The sequence below is a fragment of the Mustela putorius genome, unplaced genomic scaffold (genome assembly GCF_011764305.1).
Source record: "Mustela putorius furo isolate JIRA1106 unplaced genomic scaffold, ASM1176430v1.1 tig00003853_pilon_pilon_pilon, whole genome shotgun sequence".
In the NCBI taxonomy this organism is placed as follows: Eukaryota; Metazoa; Chordata; class Mammalia; order Carnivora; family Mustelidae; genus Mustela; species Mustela putorius.
Window position 1 is genome coordinate 47,402,427 of NW_025422005.1, and position 17,665 is coordinate 47,420,091.

The 17,665-nt window shown below is 45.1% G+C and overlaps 1 protein-coding gene across 4 annotated transcripts in view; it reads left to right on the forward strand.

Annotated features, from left to right (window-relative positions):
- FGGY (FGGY carbohydrate kinase domain containing) overlaps positions 1 to 17,665 on the forward strand; it is a 697,591-nt gene that overhangs the window by 31,684 nt on the left and 648,242 nt on the right. The window lies entirely within an intron of this gene.

The window sequence follows — 17,665 nt, forward strand, 5'->3', positions numbered from 1 at the left end:
CTACTACCCTTTTAATTAAGTCCAGGTGTGGTCCTCAGATTTTCTGCTTTCCAGCTGTAGGCGAGGAGAATCTCTTGATATGCTGCCAAGGAGGCCATCCTCTCTGACTTTCATAGTTTGTCTTAAATTAGTGATTAATCACTTCCAGCCTCTCACTGACTTTCTCCAATACATCAATCACACTCAGTTGAGCCATCGCTTCCATAGTTTTAATGATAACTACTTTCCCGCAAAGCTCTCAGACATCTTCCAAAGCACCAGCCTGTGCTTTCCTCTTACTGTGATCCCACCCTGACTCACTAAGAGCAGAAGTCTTCCCAAGTTCAGGGCTTCAGCATGCCAGGTGCTCTCAGCACTCTCCCCGTCCCCATGATGGGATCCAAAATCCCATAGAGAGCCACGCTACTACCAACAGTCTCAGGTTGGATGCTCTGGAAGAGAGACTCCGAGGCAGGGATTTTTATGCAAACAGTTTAGAAGTAAGTGCTTTGGGGAGCATCACCCATGATGGAGTAAGCAAAGTAGGATTGGGTGGGATAGAACTAGTTAGAAGGGACAAGGGGGGAGGGTTTGGGCTGGGACTCCAGGTGGGATGGCCTTCTAAGTTGTCACAAATTGAGGGAAGGTGGCCAGGATCTTGAACCATCCACGTCAATCCTTTATTGAATTTGGGCTGCCAGAAAGCAGGCTTGGCTTTGCAAGAGGAGGCACCCTTCAAGTAGGCAACTCGGAGAGGAAGTCAGCTGTGAACTGTAAGTAGTCAATACTCCTGGCACCTGGGGAAATAGCCTTAAGGAGGCATCTGGACAGGACGCCCCAGCATGCACTACACTGAATGAATGAATGAATGAATTCTCTGTTTCTCTTTCTAATTACCTTGAAAATCCTTGAAAAAGAGGCTCTTCTGTTCTGTGGCCTTTGCAAGACCTGGTGGTGCTGGCTGCCCGCTGTTATGCTGTGTATCTGGTACCTTAGTGCCAGAAAGAACGTTCCTTGAAAATGCCTGTCTAATACAATCTACTTACTTTCTAAGCAAGAAAACTGAGGTCCAAAATGTTTAAACAGCTTGCCTACGGGTCCACAGGAAATTTGCAATTGAGCTGAGGCATCATAAGTATTATTTCAGCTTTAGAAACAGAGGCTTACCCACACCAGAATTTCTTTGGTCATATGAAAGAAGTCTGATGGTGCAGAGCTGGTTACAGGCTCCATAGTTATCAGGGGCTCCCATGTGAGCATATGGCTTCCATCCTCAAGGTCACCTCAAGATCCAACATGGCTTCTGGAGTTCTATGTAGTACACCTGGTTCTAGCTTAATAGCGGGAGAAATCAGGGAAACAAAGGGTGTATGTGCTTTCCCTTACCAGGAGCCTCCTCTGAAACCCTACTTGCCCCTTCTAACTACATGTCATTGGCTAGAACCTTCTTCAGCCATAAGCGAGCCTAGAAAATACATTTATTTTTAACAGCAGTCTGCTCAGTCGAGAGTAGGGGTTCCACATGCAACCATAAAGGGGAAGATGGATATTTGGTGGGTAACTTATAATCTTTACCTCATTGGTTCTGGGACTATAAAAAAATTATACCTAAATCAGTCCCTAGCTAGATGTAGAACTAGTTTAGGGTTATTTAACATCTGAAAATAATGCTGTACTATATGTTGGCTAATTGAATTTAAATTTAGAAAAAAAGAAAAAGAAAGATGCTTTCTGCACACACACACACACACACACACACACACACAAACATGTTACTTAACATCTAGACCTTTAGTTTCTCTGTGTGTAAAATAGACAACCAACCCCCAATTTCACAGATATGTTGTAAACTAACATGTAGAAAGTGCCTAGCACAATGTCAAGTATGTAAATTGGCAGAACGTCCATCCTTCTTTCTCCCAAATGACCAAATAACTTGGTTATCATGTAATGGGATTATACCCCATTACCTTATTCAAAACCGTCTCAAAGAATAGCTCTCATCTTGCTCTTGGAGCATAATTTGGTTGAGACATGTGTCCAGCATCCCACCAATTTGTTGGCTATAATGGAGAAGAAAAGAAACGTCTGTCATGATGCTTTCAACAGGCTTCTCCATGAATTCAGCTGGTGGCAGACAGACATGAAACCAAAACAACTCCCAGAGCATTTCTGGAATAAAAACCTTTCTTCTCCATTTCCTCTTACTCAGGAGACCAGATCCAGGCTCTAATTATTGCCACACACACTCCCTGGGCAGCTCCCCCCGATGCAACATAGCTACCGCCTGCTGTACACAGGCCTCTCTGCCCCTTTGGGCGGCTCACCATCTCACACAGATTCTGTTCATTGAGTCAGACCCTGTGGGAAGAGCAGGGATATGAGGCTCATAAGGTAAGATCCTTGGTTTTGAAGAACTACAGTCCAAGGAGACCGAAACATAAATAAACCATTTCGCTCGTATTAATTAAGTGCTCAGTAGAAGGAGCTGGGGATGCAGAGGAACACTTAACCCAGCTTGGGGTGGGAGTTCACTGAGGACTTCTCAGAGGTGGTGATGTTTGAGCTTCATCTTAAAGGATGAGTAGGTGTCTCTTTAGGTCAAGAAGATGGGAGGGTCCCCAGGAAAGAGAACAGCAAGAACAAAGGCTCGGTGAAATAATAGAACTTGGAGGGGACTGGAAACTGCAAATGGTTTGGTGACAGCTGGGTTGTAAAGGAGACAGAAGCCTCATTTATTGGAAGGGCCACAGGATCTGACATTCAACGTTTCAATGGTCCGCCTCACCTCCCGTCTGTCAAGGACTATACTAGTCTGGCAAGCAGTGAAATCCCACCCTCGGTACCAGCATTCGAGCAGCGGTGGGCAGTGTGGATAGAGAAGACCGAATTGGGTGTAATTATTCTGTAATTGATCATTACTAGAGTCACTTCCACTTCTAGGGTCCTGTGATGAAGGATGCTCCCAGAGCATGTTTCTTATAGATGTGTTTGCTGGGAAACATCTGGCCTTAAGTTTCTTTGTGTTTTCTTGGCAATCCCTGACTCTCTTTAAATAGAAAACACACGATAAAAACAATGAGCCATTTGGAACACCTTCACTGTCCGAAACAGCCACTTTCACACACCATCTCCTTCAAGTCCCACAAGTTACTGTGAATAAAAATGATTAGCCTATTTTTTTTATAACAGATGTAGAAACAGGCCCAGAGAGGTTAAATTTATTAAGTTCATGCTTAAGTTTACACAGTTAGTAAGTGATGGAAAGGGAAGTTGACTCTAAGACCACCCGACTCTGAAGTCCTTGCAAACTCATCTACCTTCTGTAATGTCTTGAGTTCGTTGGATAGGACTTTGTTTTACTCTCTTCTATCCTTCTTCTTCTCCATTTTGAATCCCTGCTCTTTGGGGAACCTTCCCTCCAATCTGACTTTGAAGTTTGGATAGAGGCCCATTACAGTAGTCCCCTCACCCATGCTTTGTCTTTCCATGGATTCAGTTACCCACCATCAACCATGGTCAGGAAGCAGGTAATTCTCCTTCCAGATGTACCATCAGAAGGTCAGTAATGGCCTAATGTTAAGTCCCAGTGCCTGCATCATTCATGTCACTTCATCTCATCACACAGACATTTTATCATCTCACGCCATCACAAGAAGTAGATGAGTACAATCCAGTAAGTAATTTTGGAAGAGAGAGAAACCACAGTCACATAATTTTTATTACAGTATATTGTTATAATTGTTCTATTTTATTATTGCTATTGTTAATCTCTTACTGAGCCTAATTTATAAATTAAATTTTATCCTATGTATGTATGGGAAAAAACATAGTAAATACAAGGTTTGGTACCACCTGCGGTTTCAGACACCCACTGGGAACTTGGAACATATCCCCCTGCAGATAAGGAGAGACTTACGGATTCTAAAAGAGACATCTGAATATGCTGAGGTCAGTTTCTCCCGTGGAGATTGGGCCTTTGTTTAATGGTTCATTCTTCTATAAGTACTTGCCACAGGTGGTTTGTAGTATCCCAGCATCACAGAAGGTTAGATCTAGAAGGGACACCAGTCTACTGGAAACCAACCCCCAGTGTTTTTATGAGGGAGGTCATCGTGAATCAGAGTGGGGCAGTAGGTTGTTCATGGTCACTCAGTGAAAAGAATTGAATGTAATTTCATGAGAATGTTATCTTTGGAGTCCCTATTTCTCTTTCCCTTATGGTTTTTTTTGGCTTCAGGAAGAGATGCAGCAAGCCAGGCATGAGCCTAGACATGCAGACCTGTAGCAGGAGTTGCTAGATGAAAGACTGGTATAGAAACTTTCAGGAGTGTAGAAGAGAATTGTTGGGTTTCTGCTGACTTGGTATCATGAGACTAGACTATTCTCAGTGGGAACACCGTAGATTAAAGGAATGGTTAGGATTTTAAGGGTGCTGCAGAGAATTCTGTGTCTCTAGGAAGGAAGAGAGCTTCCAGATCACTGAGTACAATCTTCTAATTTGACAAATAAGGAAACAGAGGCTCAGAGAGGAAAAGTGATTTGTCCAAGATCAAGAAACAAGTGAAGGGCAGAGCCAGGTTTTGCACCTGGTCCTCATGAACCAGGATAACTGTGGGTCACAAATCAGAGCACCAGACACGTGAAGGTTCAGCCTCTGACTCTGCCACTTGCAATGGTAGAAAGCATAGCTGTGTGTCTTTAGCAAATTACTTAACATCTCTGAACATTGACCTCCTTGTCTATAAAATGAGGTCACTGGTCTATACTCAGCGTTGTCGTGAAAATTAAATGTGACTGTAACATAGAAGAAGAGTCTCGCACACAGTCGCTAATTCACAGGCCAGCTTCCCACCCCCCACCCCCGCCTGTGAAGCCTTGGTAATATTATGTTGAGGCCGGGCAGAGAGAGAGAGTTGTCACAGTTGTGTTAAATATAAAGGTGTCAAAGGAAGTCAGTATGTGAAGATGCTTGGTGTGCTGGGGGCGAACAGAACAGTGTGGTATGTCTGAAGCCCAGAGGCTAACAGAATTATACCTACCCCAGGAGGAGCCAGCAAGGGCCGGGCCTGGGGGTGTTTTATTGTTACTTGTCCTGCAAAGTAGCTTACACTTCCTATTGTCAGTGAAGGGAAATCACTAAAGGTTTTTAACCCAGGAGAATACTTCCACATATTGCTTATGTGGGTAACATGTAAGTGCTCACAAAAGAATAGAAAACATTAAAACCAGAACAGTGGCCCCATCTGGGGAGTAAGAGAAGAGATTGGAGACAAGCTCACAAAGGGCCATATCTTTACTTCCTGCTTTAAAAAACAAAACAAAACCTGAATCAGACATGGTCGAATGGTAAGATGTGAAGAGCAGAACGGAAGAAACAGGACTGTTCATTATATTATAATTATATAATAATATATATCATTACATTATCCTTTATACTTTCCTGAGTGGTGAATATCTTATCATTTCTCCAAATGTAATGAAGGGGTACTCAGGATCTTATGGAAGTACAAAAGCCTTAGCAAGAGGGGAAGAAGGTTCTGTCTTGGAGGGTTTCCTGCAGATGATGCTAAAAATTCTTAAACCCTTGCCACAGGCCAGGCAATGTTATAAAGTAGTGACTTCTAGAAGTAGTGACTGAATTATTTCACACAGCCACCTTTTCAAGGTACATACAACCAACCTCATTTATAAAGGAAGAAATTGAAACCCGGAGAGGTTAAATAACTCACTCTAGGTCAGGAAGCTAGTAAAGGGGCAGCTGGGGTGGAAACCAGGCCGTCTGGACCCAAATCCTGAGCTGGCCACTGTGAGAATAGCCCTGTGCCCTTCTGAGCGGTGTGATGAATTGATGCAATTCCAATTTCAAGTCATTTCTCTGTGTGGGTGTGGGAGACTGTTTATACTTGGGTGAGGCTGGGGGCAGAGAGACATAGCAGGGTATTACTGTCTAAGACTCTTTTCTTACTGAAAATTTATATATATATAAAGACTTTATTTATTTATTTTAGATGGGAGAGAGAGAGCAAGCAGGGGAAAAGTGGAGGGAGAGAAAACTTCCAGCAGACCCATGCTGGGTGTGGAGCCGGATGTGGGACTTGATCCCAGGACCCTAGGATCATGACCTGAGCTGAAGGCAGAGACGCTTAATCTACTAAGCCACCCTAGTGCCCCTTACCTTATATATTTTTAATACAAACCTTGGTTTTATAAATTCTTTAATAAATACCTGCTTTTGCCATTCGTGGCTCATCTTATCCCTTTATTTATGGTGGCTTTTGTTATATGGAAGTTTTAAATTTCCTCTCAGAAACAGGACCTTGATTAGTGGTAAGAGCGAGGGAGAAGAAGAATTTAAGAGACATCATGGAGGTGGCAGAAGTGGCAGGATTTGGAGAAGTTTTCTACCTCCTCGTCACTTGCAGAGCAGGCTGGCTAACCTGCAGGGACACTTAATTTTCTTGTTCTCTGCCTGTCCAAATTGCCCCCAAGGCCGACTCACACTCAGCTTGGCATCTCCCACAGCACCTGGCTGAGGGCCTTCTGGGCTGGGGCACCTGCCATCTAGAAGACAAGGACAGTCACGGTTTGGGAAACGATCCTCATTACCAGGGTTGGACAGTGGAGTGAGGTTTTCATAAAGCTAAGTTTATTCAGTGGAATAAACTTCCCCGTATGTGTGTGCTTTCCAAAGGGTATGTGGTTAAATTTTCTTCCTGTGCAAGAATAGTGACATTATGGCAAATTAATTGCTCTCCAGTGTTCTTTGTTTTGCTAAATAAAAAGTTGGCAACACTCTTTTGGTGCCTCAAAGTTATTTTTATATATATTTTTTTGCTTAGCTAAATTTTTTAAGTATCTGAGAACAATTGTCATAGAGAAGAGCGCGTAGGCTTTTGAGTCTCAAAAACATGTGTTTTTAGTTCTGTCACATATAATAGCTCTGGAAGTCACCAAACTTTGATGAACTAGGTTTCTTCATTAATGTGGGATAATTAAACTCACCTTAGGGGGATTGTGAGGATTCAATAAGATAATATCTATAGGGATTTAGTTCCACGTATGACTCATTTCAGGTTTAATGTTGCTGCCCTCTCTCTTCCTGGATGTCAAGGAATGGACTTTATTTGTATTTCCTGACAATTACCTAGTTTAGACCTAGATCAGAGTAGGTCCTCAAAAGTTATCTGTTAAAAGCCACAGTAAGATACCACATCACATGGGTACTATTAAAATAAAACTCCAAACCCAAAACAGAAAATAACAAGTGCTGGCAAAGATGTAGGGAGATTGACACCTTTGTGCACTATCACTGGGAATGCAAAATGGCATAGTCACTATGGAAAATGATATACTGGCTCCTCAAAAAATTAAACATGAAATTATCACACAGTTCATCCACTCCACTCCTGGGTATATACCCAGCAGAAATGAAAGCAGAGACGTCAGCAGACATTTGTAACCCCCTCTTCTATCAGCAATATTCGTAATAGCCTAAGGTAGAAGCAAGCCCAGTGCCCATTAACAGATGAATGGATGAACAAGATAGAGCATATACATGCATGGACTCTCATCCAGCCTTAAAAAGGAAGGAAATTCTGACACAGGCTACAACATGGATAAACCTAGAAGACATGATACCAAGCAAAATAAGACAGCCACAGAAGGGTAAATATTGTATAATTTCATGTAGAGCAGTCAGATTCGCAGAGGTAGAGAGTAGAATGGCGGTTCCAGGGCCTGGGGGGGAGTGGGACTGAGGAGTCCACGGTTCATGGGTGTAGAGTTTCAGTTTTGCAAGGTGACAACAGTTCTGGAGATAGATAGCAGAGATGACTGTGCAACAGGGTTAATGTACTTAATGCCACTGAACGGCGTGCTTTGAAATGGTAGGAGTGGGAGGGGGGGCCGGGGGTGGGAGTGGGGAGCACATGGGTTAAGGGGCAGCCAGGAAGCAGATCACATGGGCTTGGTAGGACCTCACATTTTATTTGCCCCAAATATGATGGGAAGCACTGGCAGGGAGCACAGATGTGTGAACGGAAGGAAGGGGGAGGTCATGGAAGCCCCAAAGAGGGTCAGGGCTGTTGTGCGTCTTTTGCAGAGCTTCAACATCCCTCCTCCCCAAGCCTGCACCTGCTCCTGGCACCCAGCGACCTGGGGAAGATGGAGGCAGACCCCGGGGGGCTCATGGGAGTCTCTGATCCCATGCCTCCACCTTGAACGTCCTAATGGTGAAATTTGCCTGGACAGGGGGATGTGAGTGTCTTCCCCAGAGACAACTGGGGCTCTGACAGGACAGCAGATCCTCGCTCTGGGTTTTTAATGTGGGAGGAGGAAGCGGGAAGGGTGGAGGAGCTAGTTCTTTTATCACACACTTAGAAGAGAAAGGGACTGGCTGCTCAGGGCAGGCACCCACCCAAACTAGGCCTACAGGGGAGTTGCCCTGCTGGGTGGCCCAGTTCTGCTCTGGAGGGGCTTGAATTTTCTGGATCTGACTTCGTTAGCTCTTCATAGTCTTGAGAAAAGGCCTATGGTCTGCCTCACACGGAAGTCCAAACCAGATGGCAGAAACTCACTTCGAGGCCTCGTATCATTCATGTATTCCCTCGTTCATACCTGCACGTGCCGGTCATTTATAGAGCACCTACTGTGTGGACCAGGCCTTGGGAATACACGTATAGACCCTATAGTTGAATTGCTGAAGGAATCCATGTGGGAACCAGACCAATAAACCTTGAATTATACTATAGCGTGTTAAGTACTACGATATAATAATAATAAAAAATAAAAATAAATTGATTAATACTAAGTGCTTACTCTATGCCAGGCAGGCAGTCTTCGAGTTGCACACAGGGACTTGTGTAATCTTAGGAAAAAAACCCTGTGAGGTGCTAACATCGCCCCATTTTACAGACGGTGATATTGAGGCACAGAGAAGTTTAGGGGCAAGGGCGGGCGCAGTGCAGCAAGAACATGTTGCAGCCAGAAATAGCACACAGGGCAGGCTGGGTCCAGAGCCTCTGTGTTAACGCTACGCTGCCCCTGTAGAACTTCGTGGGAAGTGGGTCAGGCACATTGCCTGAAGGAGGTGGTGCCTGCCTGAGTGGGGGAGCTCAACAAGAAGTCAGTAAAGCTGAGAAGATCGGGGGATTGGTGAGGACTTTCATCCATTAATAGTTTCGAATGGAACTGCAAGTGCAAAGCCAAGAAGCGTGGCGGGACCGGGCTTTTCAAAAAGTTCAAATAGGGGGAAGATGGGGGATAAGCCTACAGAGGGGGCCTGGTACAGGATCCCAGGGGCGGAGGGAGGGGCTCATTTCTTTAGACAGTGGGGAACCATATAGAGTTTTGAGGCCTGAAGTGATGGGATGGCAGTCACCACTTGAGGGTTTTTGCAAGAGTTTTGTTTATGGTTTAGGTTGAGTAATACTAGCCAATATGTAAATCACAAGGAATTCCGCTCTCTGACCAGACTGTGATTCACCATCTGCACCCTCGTTCCACTGATATTTATTCTCTGGTCTGCACTTTGCCCTGGGAGGCTGCCCCTTGTGATTGCATCAGGGGACAGGCTGCTTTGCCTCTGTCTTCCAGGTGAGCTCAGCCAGTGACAGGCATCTCAAGAGATCAGAGGGTCAGGGGAGAAGAGACTGGGATATTTCCTCCAAGCTCCCTCCCTGCTTCTGTGCTCTGGTCTATCAAAGACCATGTACCTCTAAATCTACAGCTCCTGCCAGTGGCCCCTCTCCTCCAGCTCTACCTTTAATGGGGCTCCAGCAACACCTGGCCTTCCTCTTTTGCCTTCGGGTACAGGGTTGTGATAGCTCCCACCAGCGGCAGGTCTCTGGGTGCCTCGGGATCCCTTTTGGGTCCCTTAGTCCCACTCCATCCCTATAAATTACCCACAAGACCAGTAGAATGACCCTTCTTTTTCTTATGGACAATTAGTCATCCTGAGAATGTGATAGCAGTGAGCATTTATTAAACACCAACTGTATGCTTAAGACTCTACATGCAGTCTATTGCACTCCATTTTCACCACAGCCCATACGTTCTGGATCCATTTTTGATGTGAGGAAGCCAAGGTAGGCTCACTCACATTAAGTCCCTTGCCCAGAATCACCCTGCAGTCAAGGACAAAGTCAGGACTCAATCCCAGGTCTCTGGACTCCAGAATTAATCCCCTTCTACTGCTCCATGTCACTGAGTAAATTCTTACAAATGCTTAATTTGCCCAACTCTGGAAAGTCAGTAAAGGCCACAATAGAAAAATCTCTAGGGGAACTGGGGATGGGGTTTTCTGTGGAGGGATGTGTGTCTGATGAGGAGCGGGGTGGCTCCTTAAGTAAAAGTTCCAGAATGTTGCCATTCCTGTGTTGACAGAAACACAATGGTGGATCATTACCCAGAATATCTCTCACTTCATGATGTGTGGTTCCTCTGTGGAGGGGAAAGTAGCCCTTAATTAGTTCAAAAGGAGAGGAAACTCATCCCTCCAAGACCCACAGCAGAAAGCATAAGGGTTTATTTATAGAGAAGAATTTTATTATTTTTTAAAATCACTTGTGGGTTCCTGCACCAAAGCTGAGGAAAAGGCACATATTCATGGCCAGTGGTCAAGGGAAACCACCCTGTTTTCTTGGCAGTGCTGTGGCTGAAACAGCTCTTCCCAAAAGCAATACGTGGGGGAAGGAAAGGCAAAACCAACAGGAGGTTTTTAAATGCTGTGGTTTGCTTTTTAATATTGTGTGTGTACGTGTATGTACGTGTGCGTGCGTGTGTGTGTGTGTGTGTGTGTGTGGAAAAGGCAGTGGGGGATTCTACACTGGCCAAAAATGTTGTGCCCCTTAGACTGAGAATTCCTGGAGCTGCCCTCCCATGACTCATGTCTTCTCCTACCTCCTACCACCTCAGGCCTCCTGTCCAGGCCCATCTGTGAAGGATCGTAACAATAACCCAGCGATAATCATGTTCCACTTTAAAGTTCAGTAGCTCTTTCTGTTTCACAAACCTCTTTCATATTGGAACAAAAATGGCTGCCAGCCCTAAATGCCTGGCTCCTTGCCCTTGTGATTTTATTTCATCCTAACAACACTTCAGAAACATAGTTCTTATCCACCTTCGACTCATGAAGAGTCAGAGGCTCAGAAAATGGAATACCATGCCCCAAATCACATGGCCAGGAAGGAACCAGGCTGAGATCTAGAGCCAGGCTCATGCGGAGTTGGTGGTATGGCCTTCAGGATGGTTTTGGACATTCCTGTCAATGTCCCATTTTCCAGATGAGGAAGCCAAAGTAGAGAGAAGTGGAGGAGATATGACAGATCGCTGGGTGGTTGGAGATGAACCCGGACTGCAGCTTACCTTAGGATGCCTCCTAGGCGGTGTCCATCCACAGGCCCATGGCTGCATCTCATGGACGGTACTAGCTGGTCAGAGGGACAGCCAATCACAAAACTTCTGTTTTAGACCCAAACAAGTGCCCTCATTGGCTCAGATATATCCATAACTCTTCCTTGTGATGCCGTCAGTCCTTTTGGAGGGTCTCAGACCTACCCTAGGGGTAGGTGGTGGTTGAATGTGACCTAAGAACCCATCCTCAAGGACAGATCTGAATTTAACCCACCTTCAACCCCAAGCAGACTCAGAGCTGGAGAAACGGCTCTTGCCTGGAACTCTTCATAAAGTCTTGCCCTGTGTGCTAGGAGCCCTGAACTCTGCTTTACTGTTACTCACTAGCTGTGTGTCCTCAGGCAAGTTATTGAACCTCTCTGAGTCTCACTTTCCTCAGAACACTAATTGAGGTTTCCACAGTCAATGGTTCATTCCTTCTAAAAATCTGATCTGCTGGGTGGAGACCCAGGAGAGTCTTTCATGCCAACAGAGACACAGGACGGAACTGGTACTAAAGAGCAAAATGGATGTTACACTTCCAAGCCCTCCCACCAAGACAGTTTCTTCCAAATTTTGACAATTCTAAACCATTACAAAGAATAGTGCATATGTTTAGAGTTAGACAATTTTTCTCTTCTTTCATAGAATTTCAGGGTGGATGGGTCTATGCCAGTCAATTTATCTGGCAAGCCCTTAGGATATAAAGTTTATGGTCCAGGAGAGGGAAGCCGTGGACTGAGATCTTACAAAGCACTTCAACCCAAGCACCAGTGTTCTCTCCAAAAGGTGCTGCTGCCATTTTAGGAGTTCTCTCATCTGCAGATAGGAAGAGTAAGCATCAACTCGTACTATTTCTCTGAGGATAATAAAAGTTAAGGCATATGAAAATGTCTTGTACTCTAAGGCAGCATGTTTCTGAGAAGTTCTCATTCATCTCAGATAGAGTCATACCAGTGGTGCTGCAGAAGCACACTGTGATGGTCCTGTGGGGAAGTCTTGCTTGAAAATATAATTGTGTCTTGTTTTCATTCAATATACTGACATTACTTAGGAATTATAATTCATGGGGTGCCTGGGTGGCTCAGTGGGTTAAGCCTCTGCCTTCGGCTCAGGTTGTAATCCCAGGGTCCTGGGATCAAGCCCCGCATCGGGGTCTCTGCTCCACAGGGAGCCTGCTTCCCCACCTCTCTCTGCCTGTCTCTCTGCCTACTTGTGATCTCTGTCAAATAAATAGATAAAGTCTTAAAAAAATTATAATTCACATCGATGGCAGAAGATATCTGATTTTGTTTTTCCAACTGGATGTCTGAATGTTTAAAGATACTGTTTTACCAGAACTCTCAAACTCATGTGACTCTAGACGTCTGGAGATTAATGCCTCAAAGTGATGAGGTTTTGTCCTTTCTAACGCCAGCCGATTTTGCCTGTCATGAATGAAAATACACCCCCTTCACCAGGCTAATGGATTTTTTTTTTTTTTCATTTAGCTACAGGGATCTGCTTCAGATTTTCTTTAAACCTTGGTTGAGCCCTCCTAAAAGTACATCTGCAAGCCTGAGACAGGCTGTGGACCACTTGTGTACCAACCCTGTTGGCCTAGGTGTTCATTTATCTGTGTGTTCACATGGTAGTCTCTGTTCCTGTGCTTTTTGCAAGATTGGATCTCGGCTCTGCCATCTATCAGCTGAGAAAAGGACCTAATCTCTCTGGTCAAGTTTCGGTTTCTTCATTTGTAAGCATATCATACCTACCACCCTAGGTGAGGCAAGGAATCATGAGATAGTCGGTACAAGAGGCTTAGCTCGCAGAAGATGCTCAAGTAAGATAGCTCCCTTCTTTTTTCAAAAACTGAGCTATTGTATAAAACTCATTGCAGGCTGTGGCCCTTCCAGAAGGGCTTTCATGACCTCTTCTGCTCACAGAACTCTTTTCCCTTAATTGCTGTTGCCCTTCAGGACTTGGCATTTAGTGGACAGTCTTTGGTATTACCAGATCATTTTTTATACGTATGCAACTCCCTCAATTAGGTCATCAGCTCCCCAAAGGTACTTTTCTCCTTTTCATGAACTTAATTCCCTATACTTGACTCTCAACCCAGAATTGCCTTATGTCAAGCTTTCTCAGAAGAACTGCATAAGGAAAGGAGCGTCGGGGACTGGATACTCTAACAGGGCAACTGGCACACAAAATGGAACAACTGGAAAGAAACAGATGAGTAGAGTATTCATGGTCACCAAGGAGATAAGGCAACAGAAGTGGATGACCAAACTCAAACTTATTTGCGATACTGGAAAAATAACGCAATGTGCAATTTTCAAGGTGGAAGGCAATCATGGGGAGCTGAGAAATGTCTCCCGAAGACATCAGGTCCTCATCCCCACTATTACCTCACATGGGGAAAGGAGGTAATTAAGTGAAGAATCTTGAGTTGGGGAGGATATCCTGGATTATCCAGATGGATCCTAAATGCACTCACAGACATCCTGGTAAGAGGGAAGCAGAGGAAGCTTTGATATCAGGTGAAAGGAAGGAAAGGAAGATAATGTGTGGTTGGGAACAGAGAAGGGGGATTTGACTACGACGGAGAAGAGCACATGTGTAGCAAGAACAGGGAAGCAGAATCAGAGGCTACGCTGCTAGCTGCCAAGATGGAGGAAGGGGCCACAAGCCAAGGGATATAGGAATGCAGTTGTAGACACAGAGAGGGAAAGGAAATGGATTCTCTCCTAGAGCCTCTGTGGGAATGTGGCCCTGCCAACACCTGAATTTCAGCTTAGAGATACTGATTTCCAACTTCTGGCCCAGAGAACTATAAGAGAATGTGGTGTTTTAAGCCACCAGGTTTATATTAATTGTTAGAGCAGCAGTAGGAAATGAATGTAACAAAGTGAGGGAAAGAAGTAGCAGAAATGAAATAAGGATGAGTAGTGGAGCCAGTGTGGGTACTTGGAAGAGACCCCAGTGCTCATCCTGATGACTCCATCATCTGGCTGCTTCAGCTCGGGCAAATCCCTTCCCCTTTGAACCAGGATCTCCTCATCTGGAAAATGGGATAATAACCTACTTGTCATTTGGAGATGCTCCTTAGGGGCAGCTGCTATTATCTTAGTGTTAAAGAATGACAGAGTCTCATGGCAAGGTGCTTGGGGTGGGGTGCCAGCTCTGCTTCGGCAGAAGACAAGCACTGGACTGATGTTACCTACAGAAGTCCATGTGAACCACCCCCCCCCCCCTTACTCATATCACAGGGGGAGAAAAGGGTCAGAAGGGATAGTTTAATTAGTTTGGTGTTTTGTTCTCATACTTTCATTTTGGCCTTTGGTCTTTGGCCATACCAAATGTTTAGCTTGAGAAGAAGGAACTAGGGGTGTTTTGATTATTTTCCCCTTTCTTTTTGAAAGTCGAACAACCCTGTGACTTCATTTTAGAAATCTTAGCCTTTGGGCTCTGGCCATACCAAAACCAGTTAAGATGGTACCCAACATAGCCCAAAATTATACATTAGTCATTTTAAGTTAAAAAAAAAAAATTCTCCTGATAGGTGATATTCTGCTGAGACCACCAAGAGCCTGAGCTTCTACATCAGAACCAGTGTTGGATCACTGCTAGAGCCTAGTTGACACCCTGAGATTATGCTGCCACTTACTGGCTTGGTGACCTTAGGGAAGCTCCTGGCCTTCTCACTGACTCGGATACAAAATGGGGATACCACCCCCCTCAGAGGCTACTTTTGTGGGGTGGTTGAAATAACATATGTAAAGTGCTTAGCCTGAGCATAGTAAATGCTCAATGATTGGCAATTTCTTAGCAATATTATTATTTGTTACTACTGCTACCCGGCTCTTAATGAAGCTAATTAACTTTAGCAAAATTAGATCTCTTGTATTTTTCAGTTTGTTATCGCTCCTGCCTGCAGAACCAGTGTTGTGGGAATAGTAGAGCTTAGTGGTTAAGAGAAATGAAGTTAGAGGCAGACAGAAGTTTGCATCCTGTTTGCACTGCTGGCTGTGTGACATTGGACCAGTCACGCGAACTTTCTGAACTTCAGTGTTGTCATCTGCAAGGTGATATTTAAGATAATGGTATTTATCTCCTTGGTGTGTTAGCAGGATTATGTAAGACAATGTAGTCACAGGGTTTAGCAGAGCTAGTGAGCCTAGAGTAGGCACTCAATCCCTATTGAGTGAATTCAATTCCCCTTTCATTTCCATCTAAAAAGAGAGAGAAAAACATCTGAAGGTCTAGGCAATGAATGTCATTGGGCTCTTAGCCGAAGGTGAAAACTGTCACTTCACACCTGGTATTTGTGTCCCTTGTAAAAAGGCCTCGGGTTCTCCCTTACTCTCCTTACCTTTGGTGTCATTTCTAGGAGATTGACTTAACAGGAAACAGGACGCTTCCCTTCCAGAAACCTGAGGCTTAGCCTGGAGAAAAATCCCTCAGCCTGGGAGGCTGTTCAGTTGTGACCTTTCACAGGCAAATTTACCTCAGGCCTGGGCGGGAAGAGGCCCCAGAGCGCCCCTTCCCGAGTGAGCCCCCCGCGGTGGGAATTTCCTCCCGCCTCCCTGGGCCGGCCCTGGCTGCGCCTGACTGAGCCGCTGGTGGTTTCTGTCACTGCTGAAAGGGCTGTGGAAAGTTTAGCTTGAGAGGAAGAGGGAACTAGGGTGGGTTTTTTTTTTTTTTTTCCCCTTTCTTTTTGAAAGTCAATCCTGCGACTTTGGTTCAGAAACCTTAACCCAAACCAAATGCTTTGCTGCTGGGGTAGGGGCATGCTGACATCGTGAAGACAGTGACACTGGGCAGGAGCCAGATCTCCTCAGAAATCACACAGTACAGGTTCACACGCCACCAGGGACTGCTGGAATGTTGCTTTGTTTTGGACTCCGGATTTATAGTCGGGCCCCTCCTTCCCCCCACCACCCCCACCCCAACTTGATTTATTATTCTACAGACCCGTGGCTCCCCTCCAACTTTATTTCTTTCTTCAGAAGTAAACAAGGATTTTACAACTCCATAACCTCCCCAAAGTTTGTTTGTTCTTCCCTCTGTACAGTGTGGGCCATGTTTGTTCCCTGGGAAAGTCTCTTCTCTAATTATTTTCACATTTCAACAGCTTTTGTTTCTTCTTCTTTCCCTGAGGTTTGTAAAAATGCTGATGGCGGATTTGCTGCAGGCTAAATTGTACCGTAAACATTTTCTCCTCGGCGGCACCGGGGAGCCTCGGTGACTGGGGGCCCTGTGGCCTTTTGTTACTGTGTAGAAGGAAATTAGAAACTCCTGAAGCGCTCCTTCCCATGGCGGAAGGAAAAATATGTAAATTGGTGAAAGGAGGAAATTCGACGGATCTTGTACAAGGAGCCTTGACAACACGGTGTGCCAAGTCTCCGCTGAGAAAAAGGCTGCCTTGATGACCGACTTTTCATTTTAAGTTGGGAACTTTCTGCCTCCAAACCCAGATGGAAATTTGGTGCACTTTACGGAAATAGGATTTAGAAAATCAAATGCTAGTATGTCTTAGCAAAATCTTGGATCGCGAGGCAGGTGATGGCTTGCTTTAACCAAGAACTGTGACCCCAACCTTGATGTTTGTGTGTTCAGTTTGAAGACTAAAGAAACTAACAGTGGCAATCCTTGGTTCCCGGTGAACTTGGGGCTCAAAAGGATAGTGCTTTGTTTGTTTCTCTCCTTCCTTATATGGCCCTATGTGTCTTGCTGGTTTCTGTACCGCCTCCCCATACATCCAACCCCAGAGAGCCTTATGGACTGTAAGCGGTTCCAGAATCTCAGATTCACCCATCCTGTCAGCGGTTGTGTGAAATTCCAGGCCTGACCCTGAGCAACTCTCCTAGTGGACCCCTCAAACCCAACTGTCTAAAATGGAATGGCAATCTTACCCTCAGTTTGCACTCTCCTCAAATTCCCTACCTCTGTGTAGGGCATCATCATCTACTGAGGCCACCGGCAGGAAGCCTGGAGTCATCTCACCTTCCCCGTCTCTCTTACCTGATCAGGCCTTGAATTTTGTCCATTCTAGCTGCCCCCCTGGCTCTTGAATAGGATCACTTCTCTCCTTCCCTAAAGATATTTGCCTCATTCAGGCTTTTATTGCTTCTCACCTAGACCACTGCTGTAGTCTCCTTAGTGGTCTCTATTCTGGTCTGAACGCGTGTGTCCCTCAAAAATCATATGTTGAAGTCTTAATGTCCAACGTGATGGGATTAGGAGGTAGGGCCTTTAGGAGGTGGTTGGGTCATGAAGATGGAACTACCACGAATGGGACTAGTGCCCT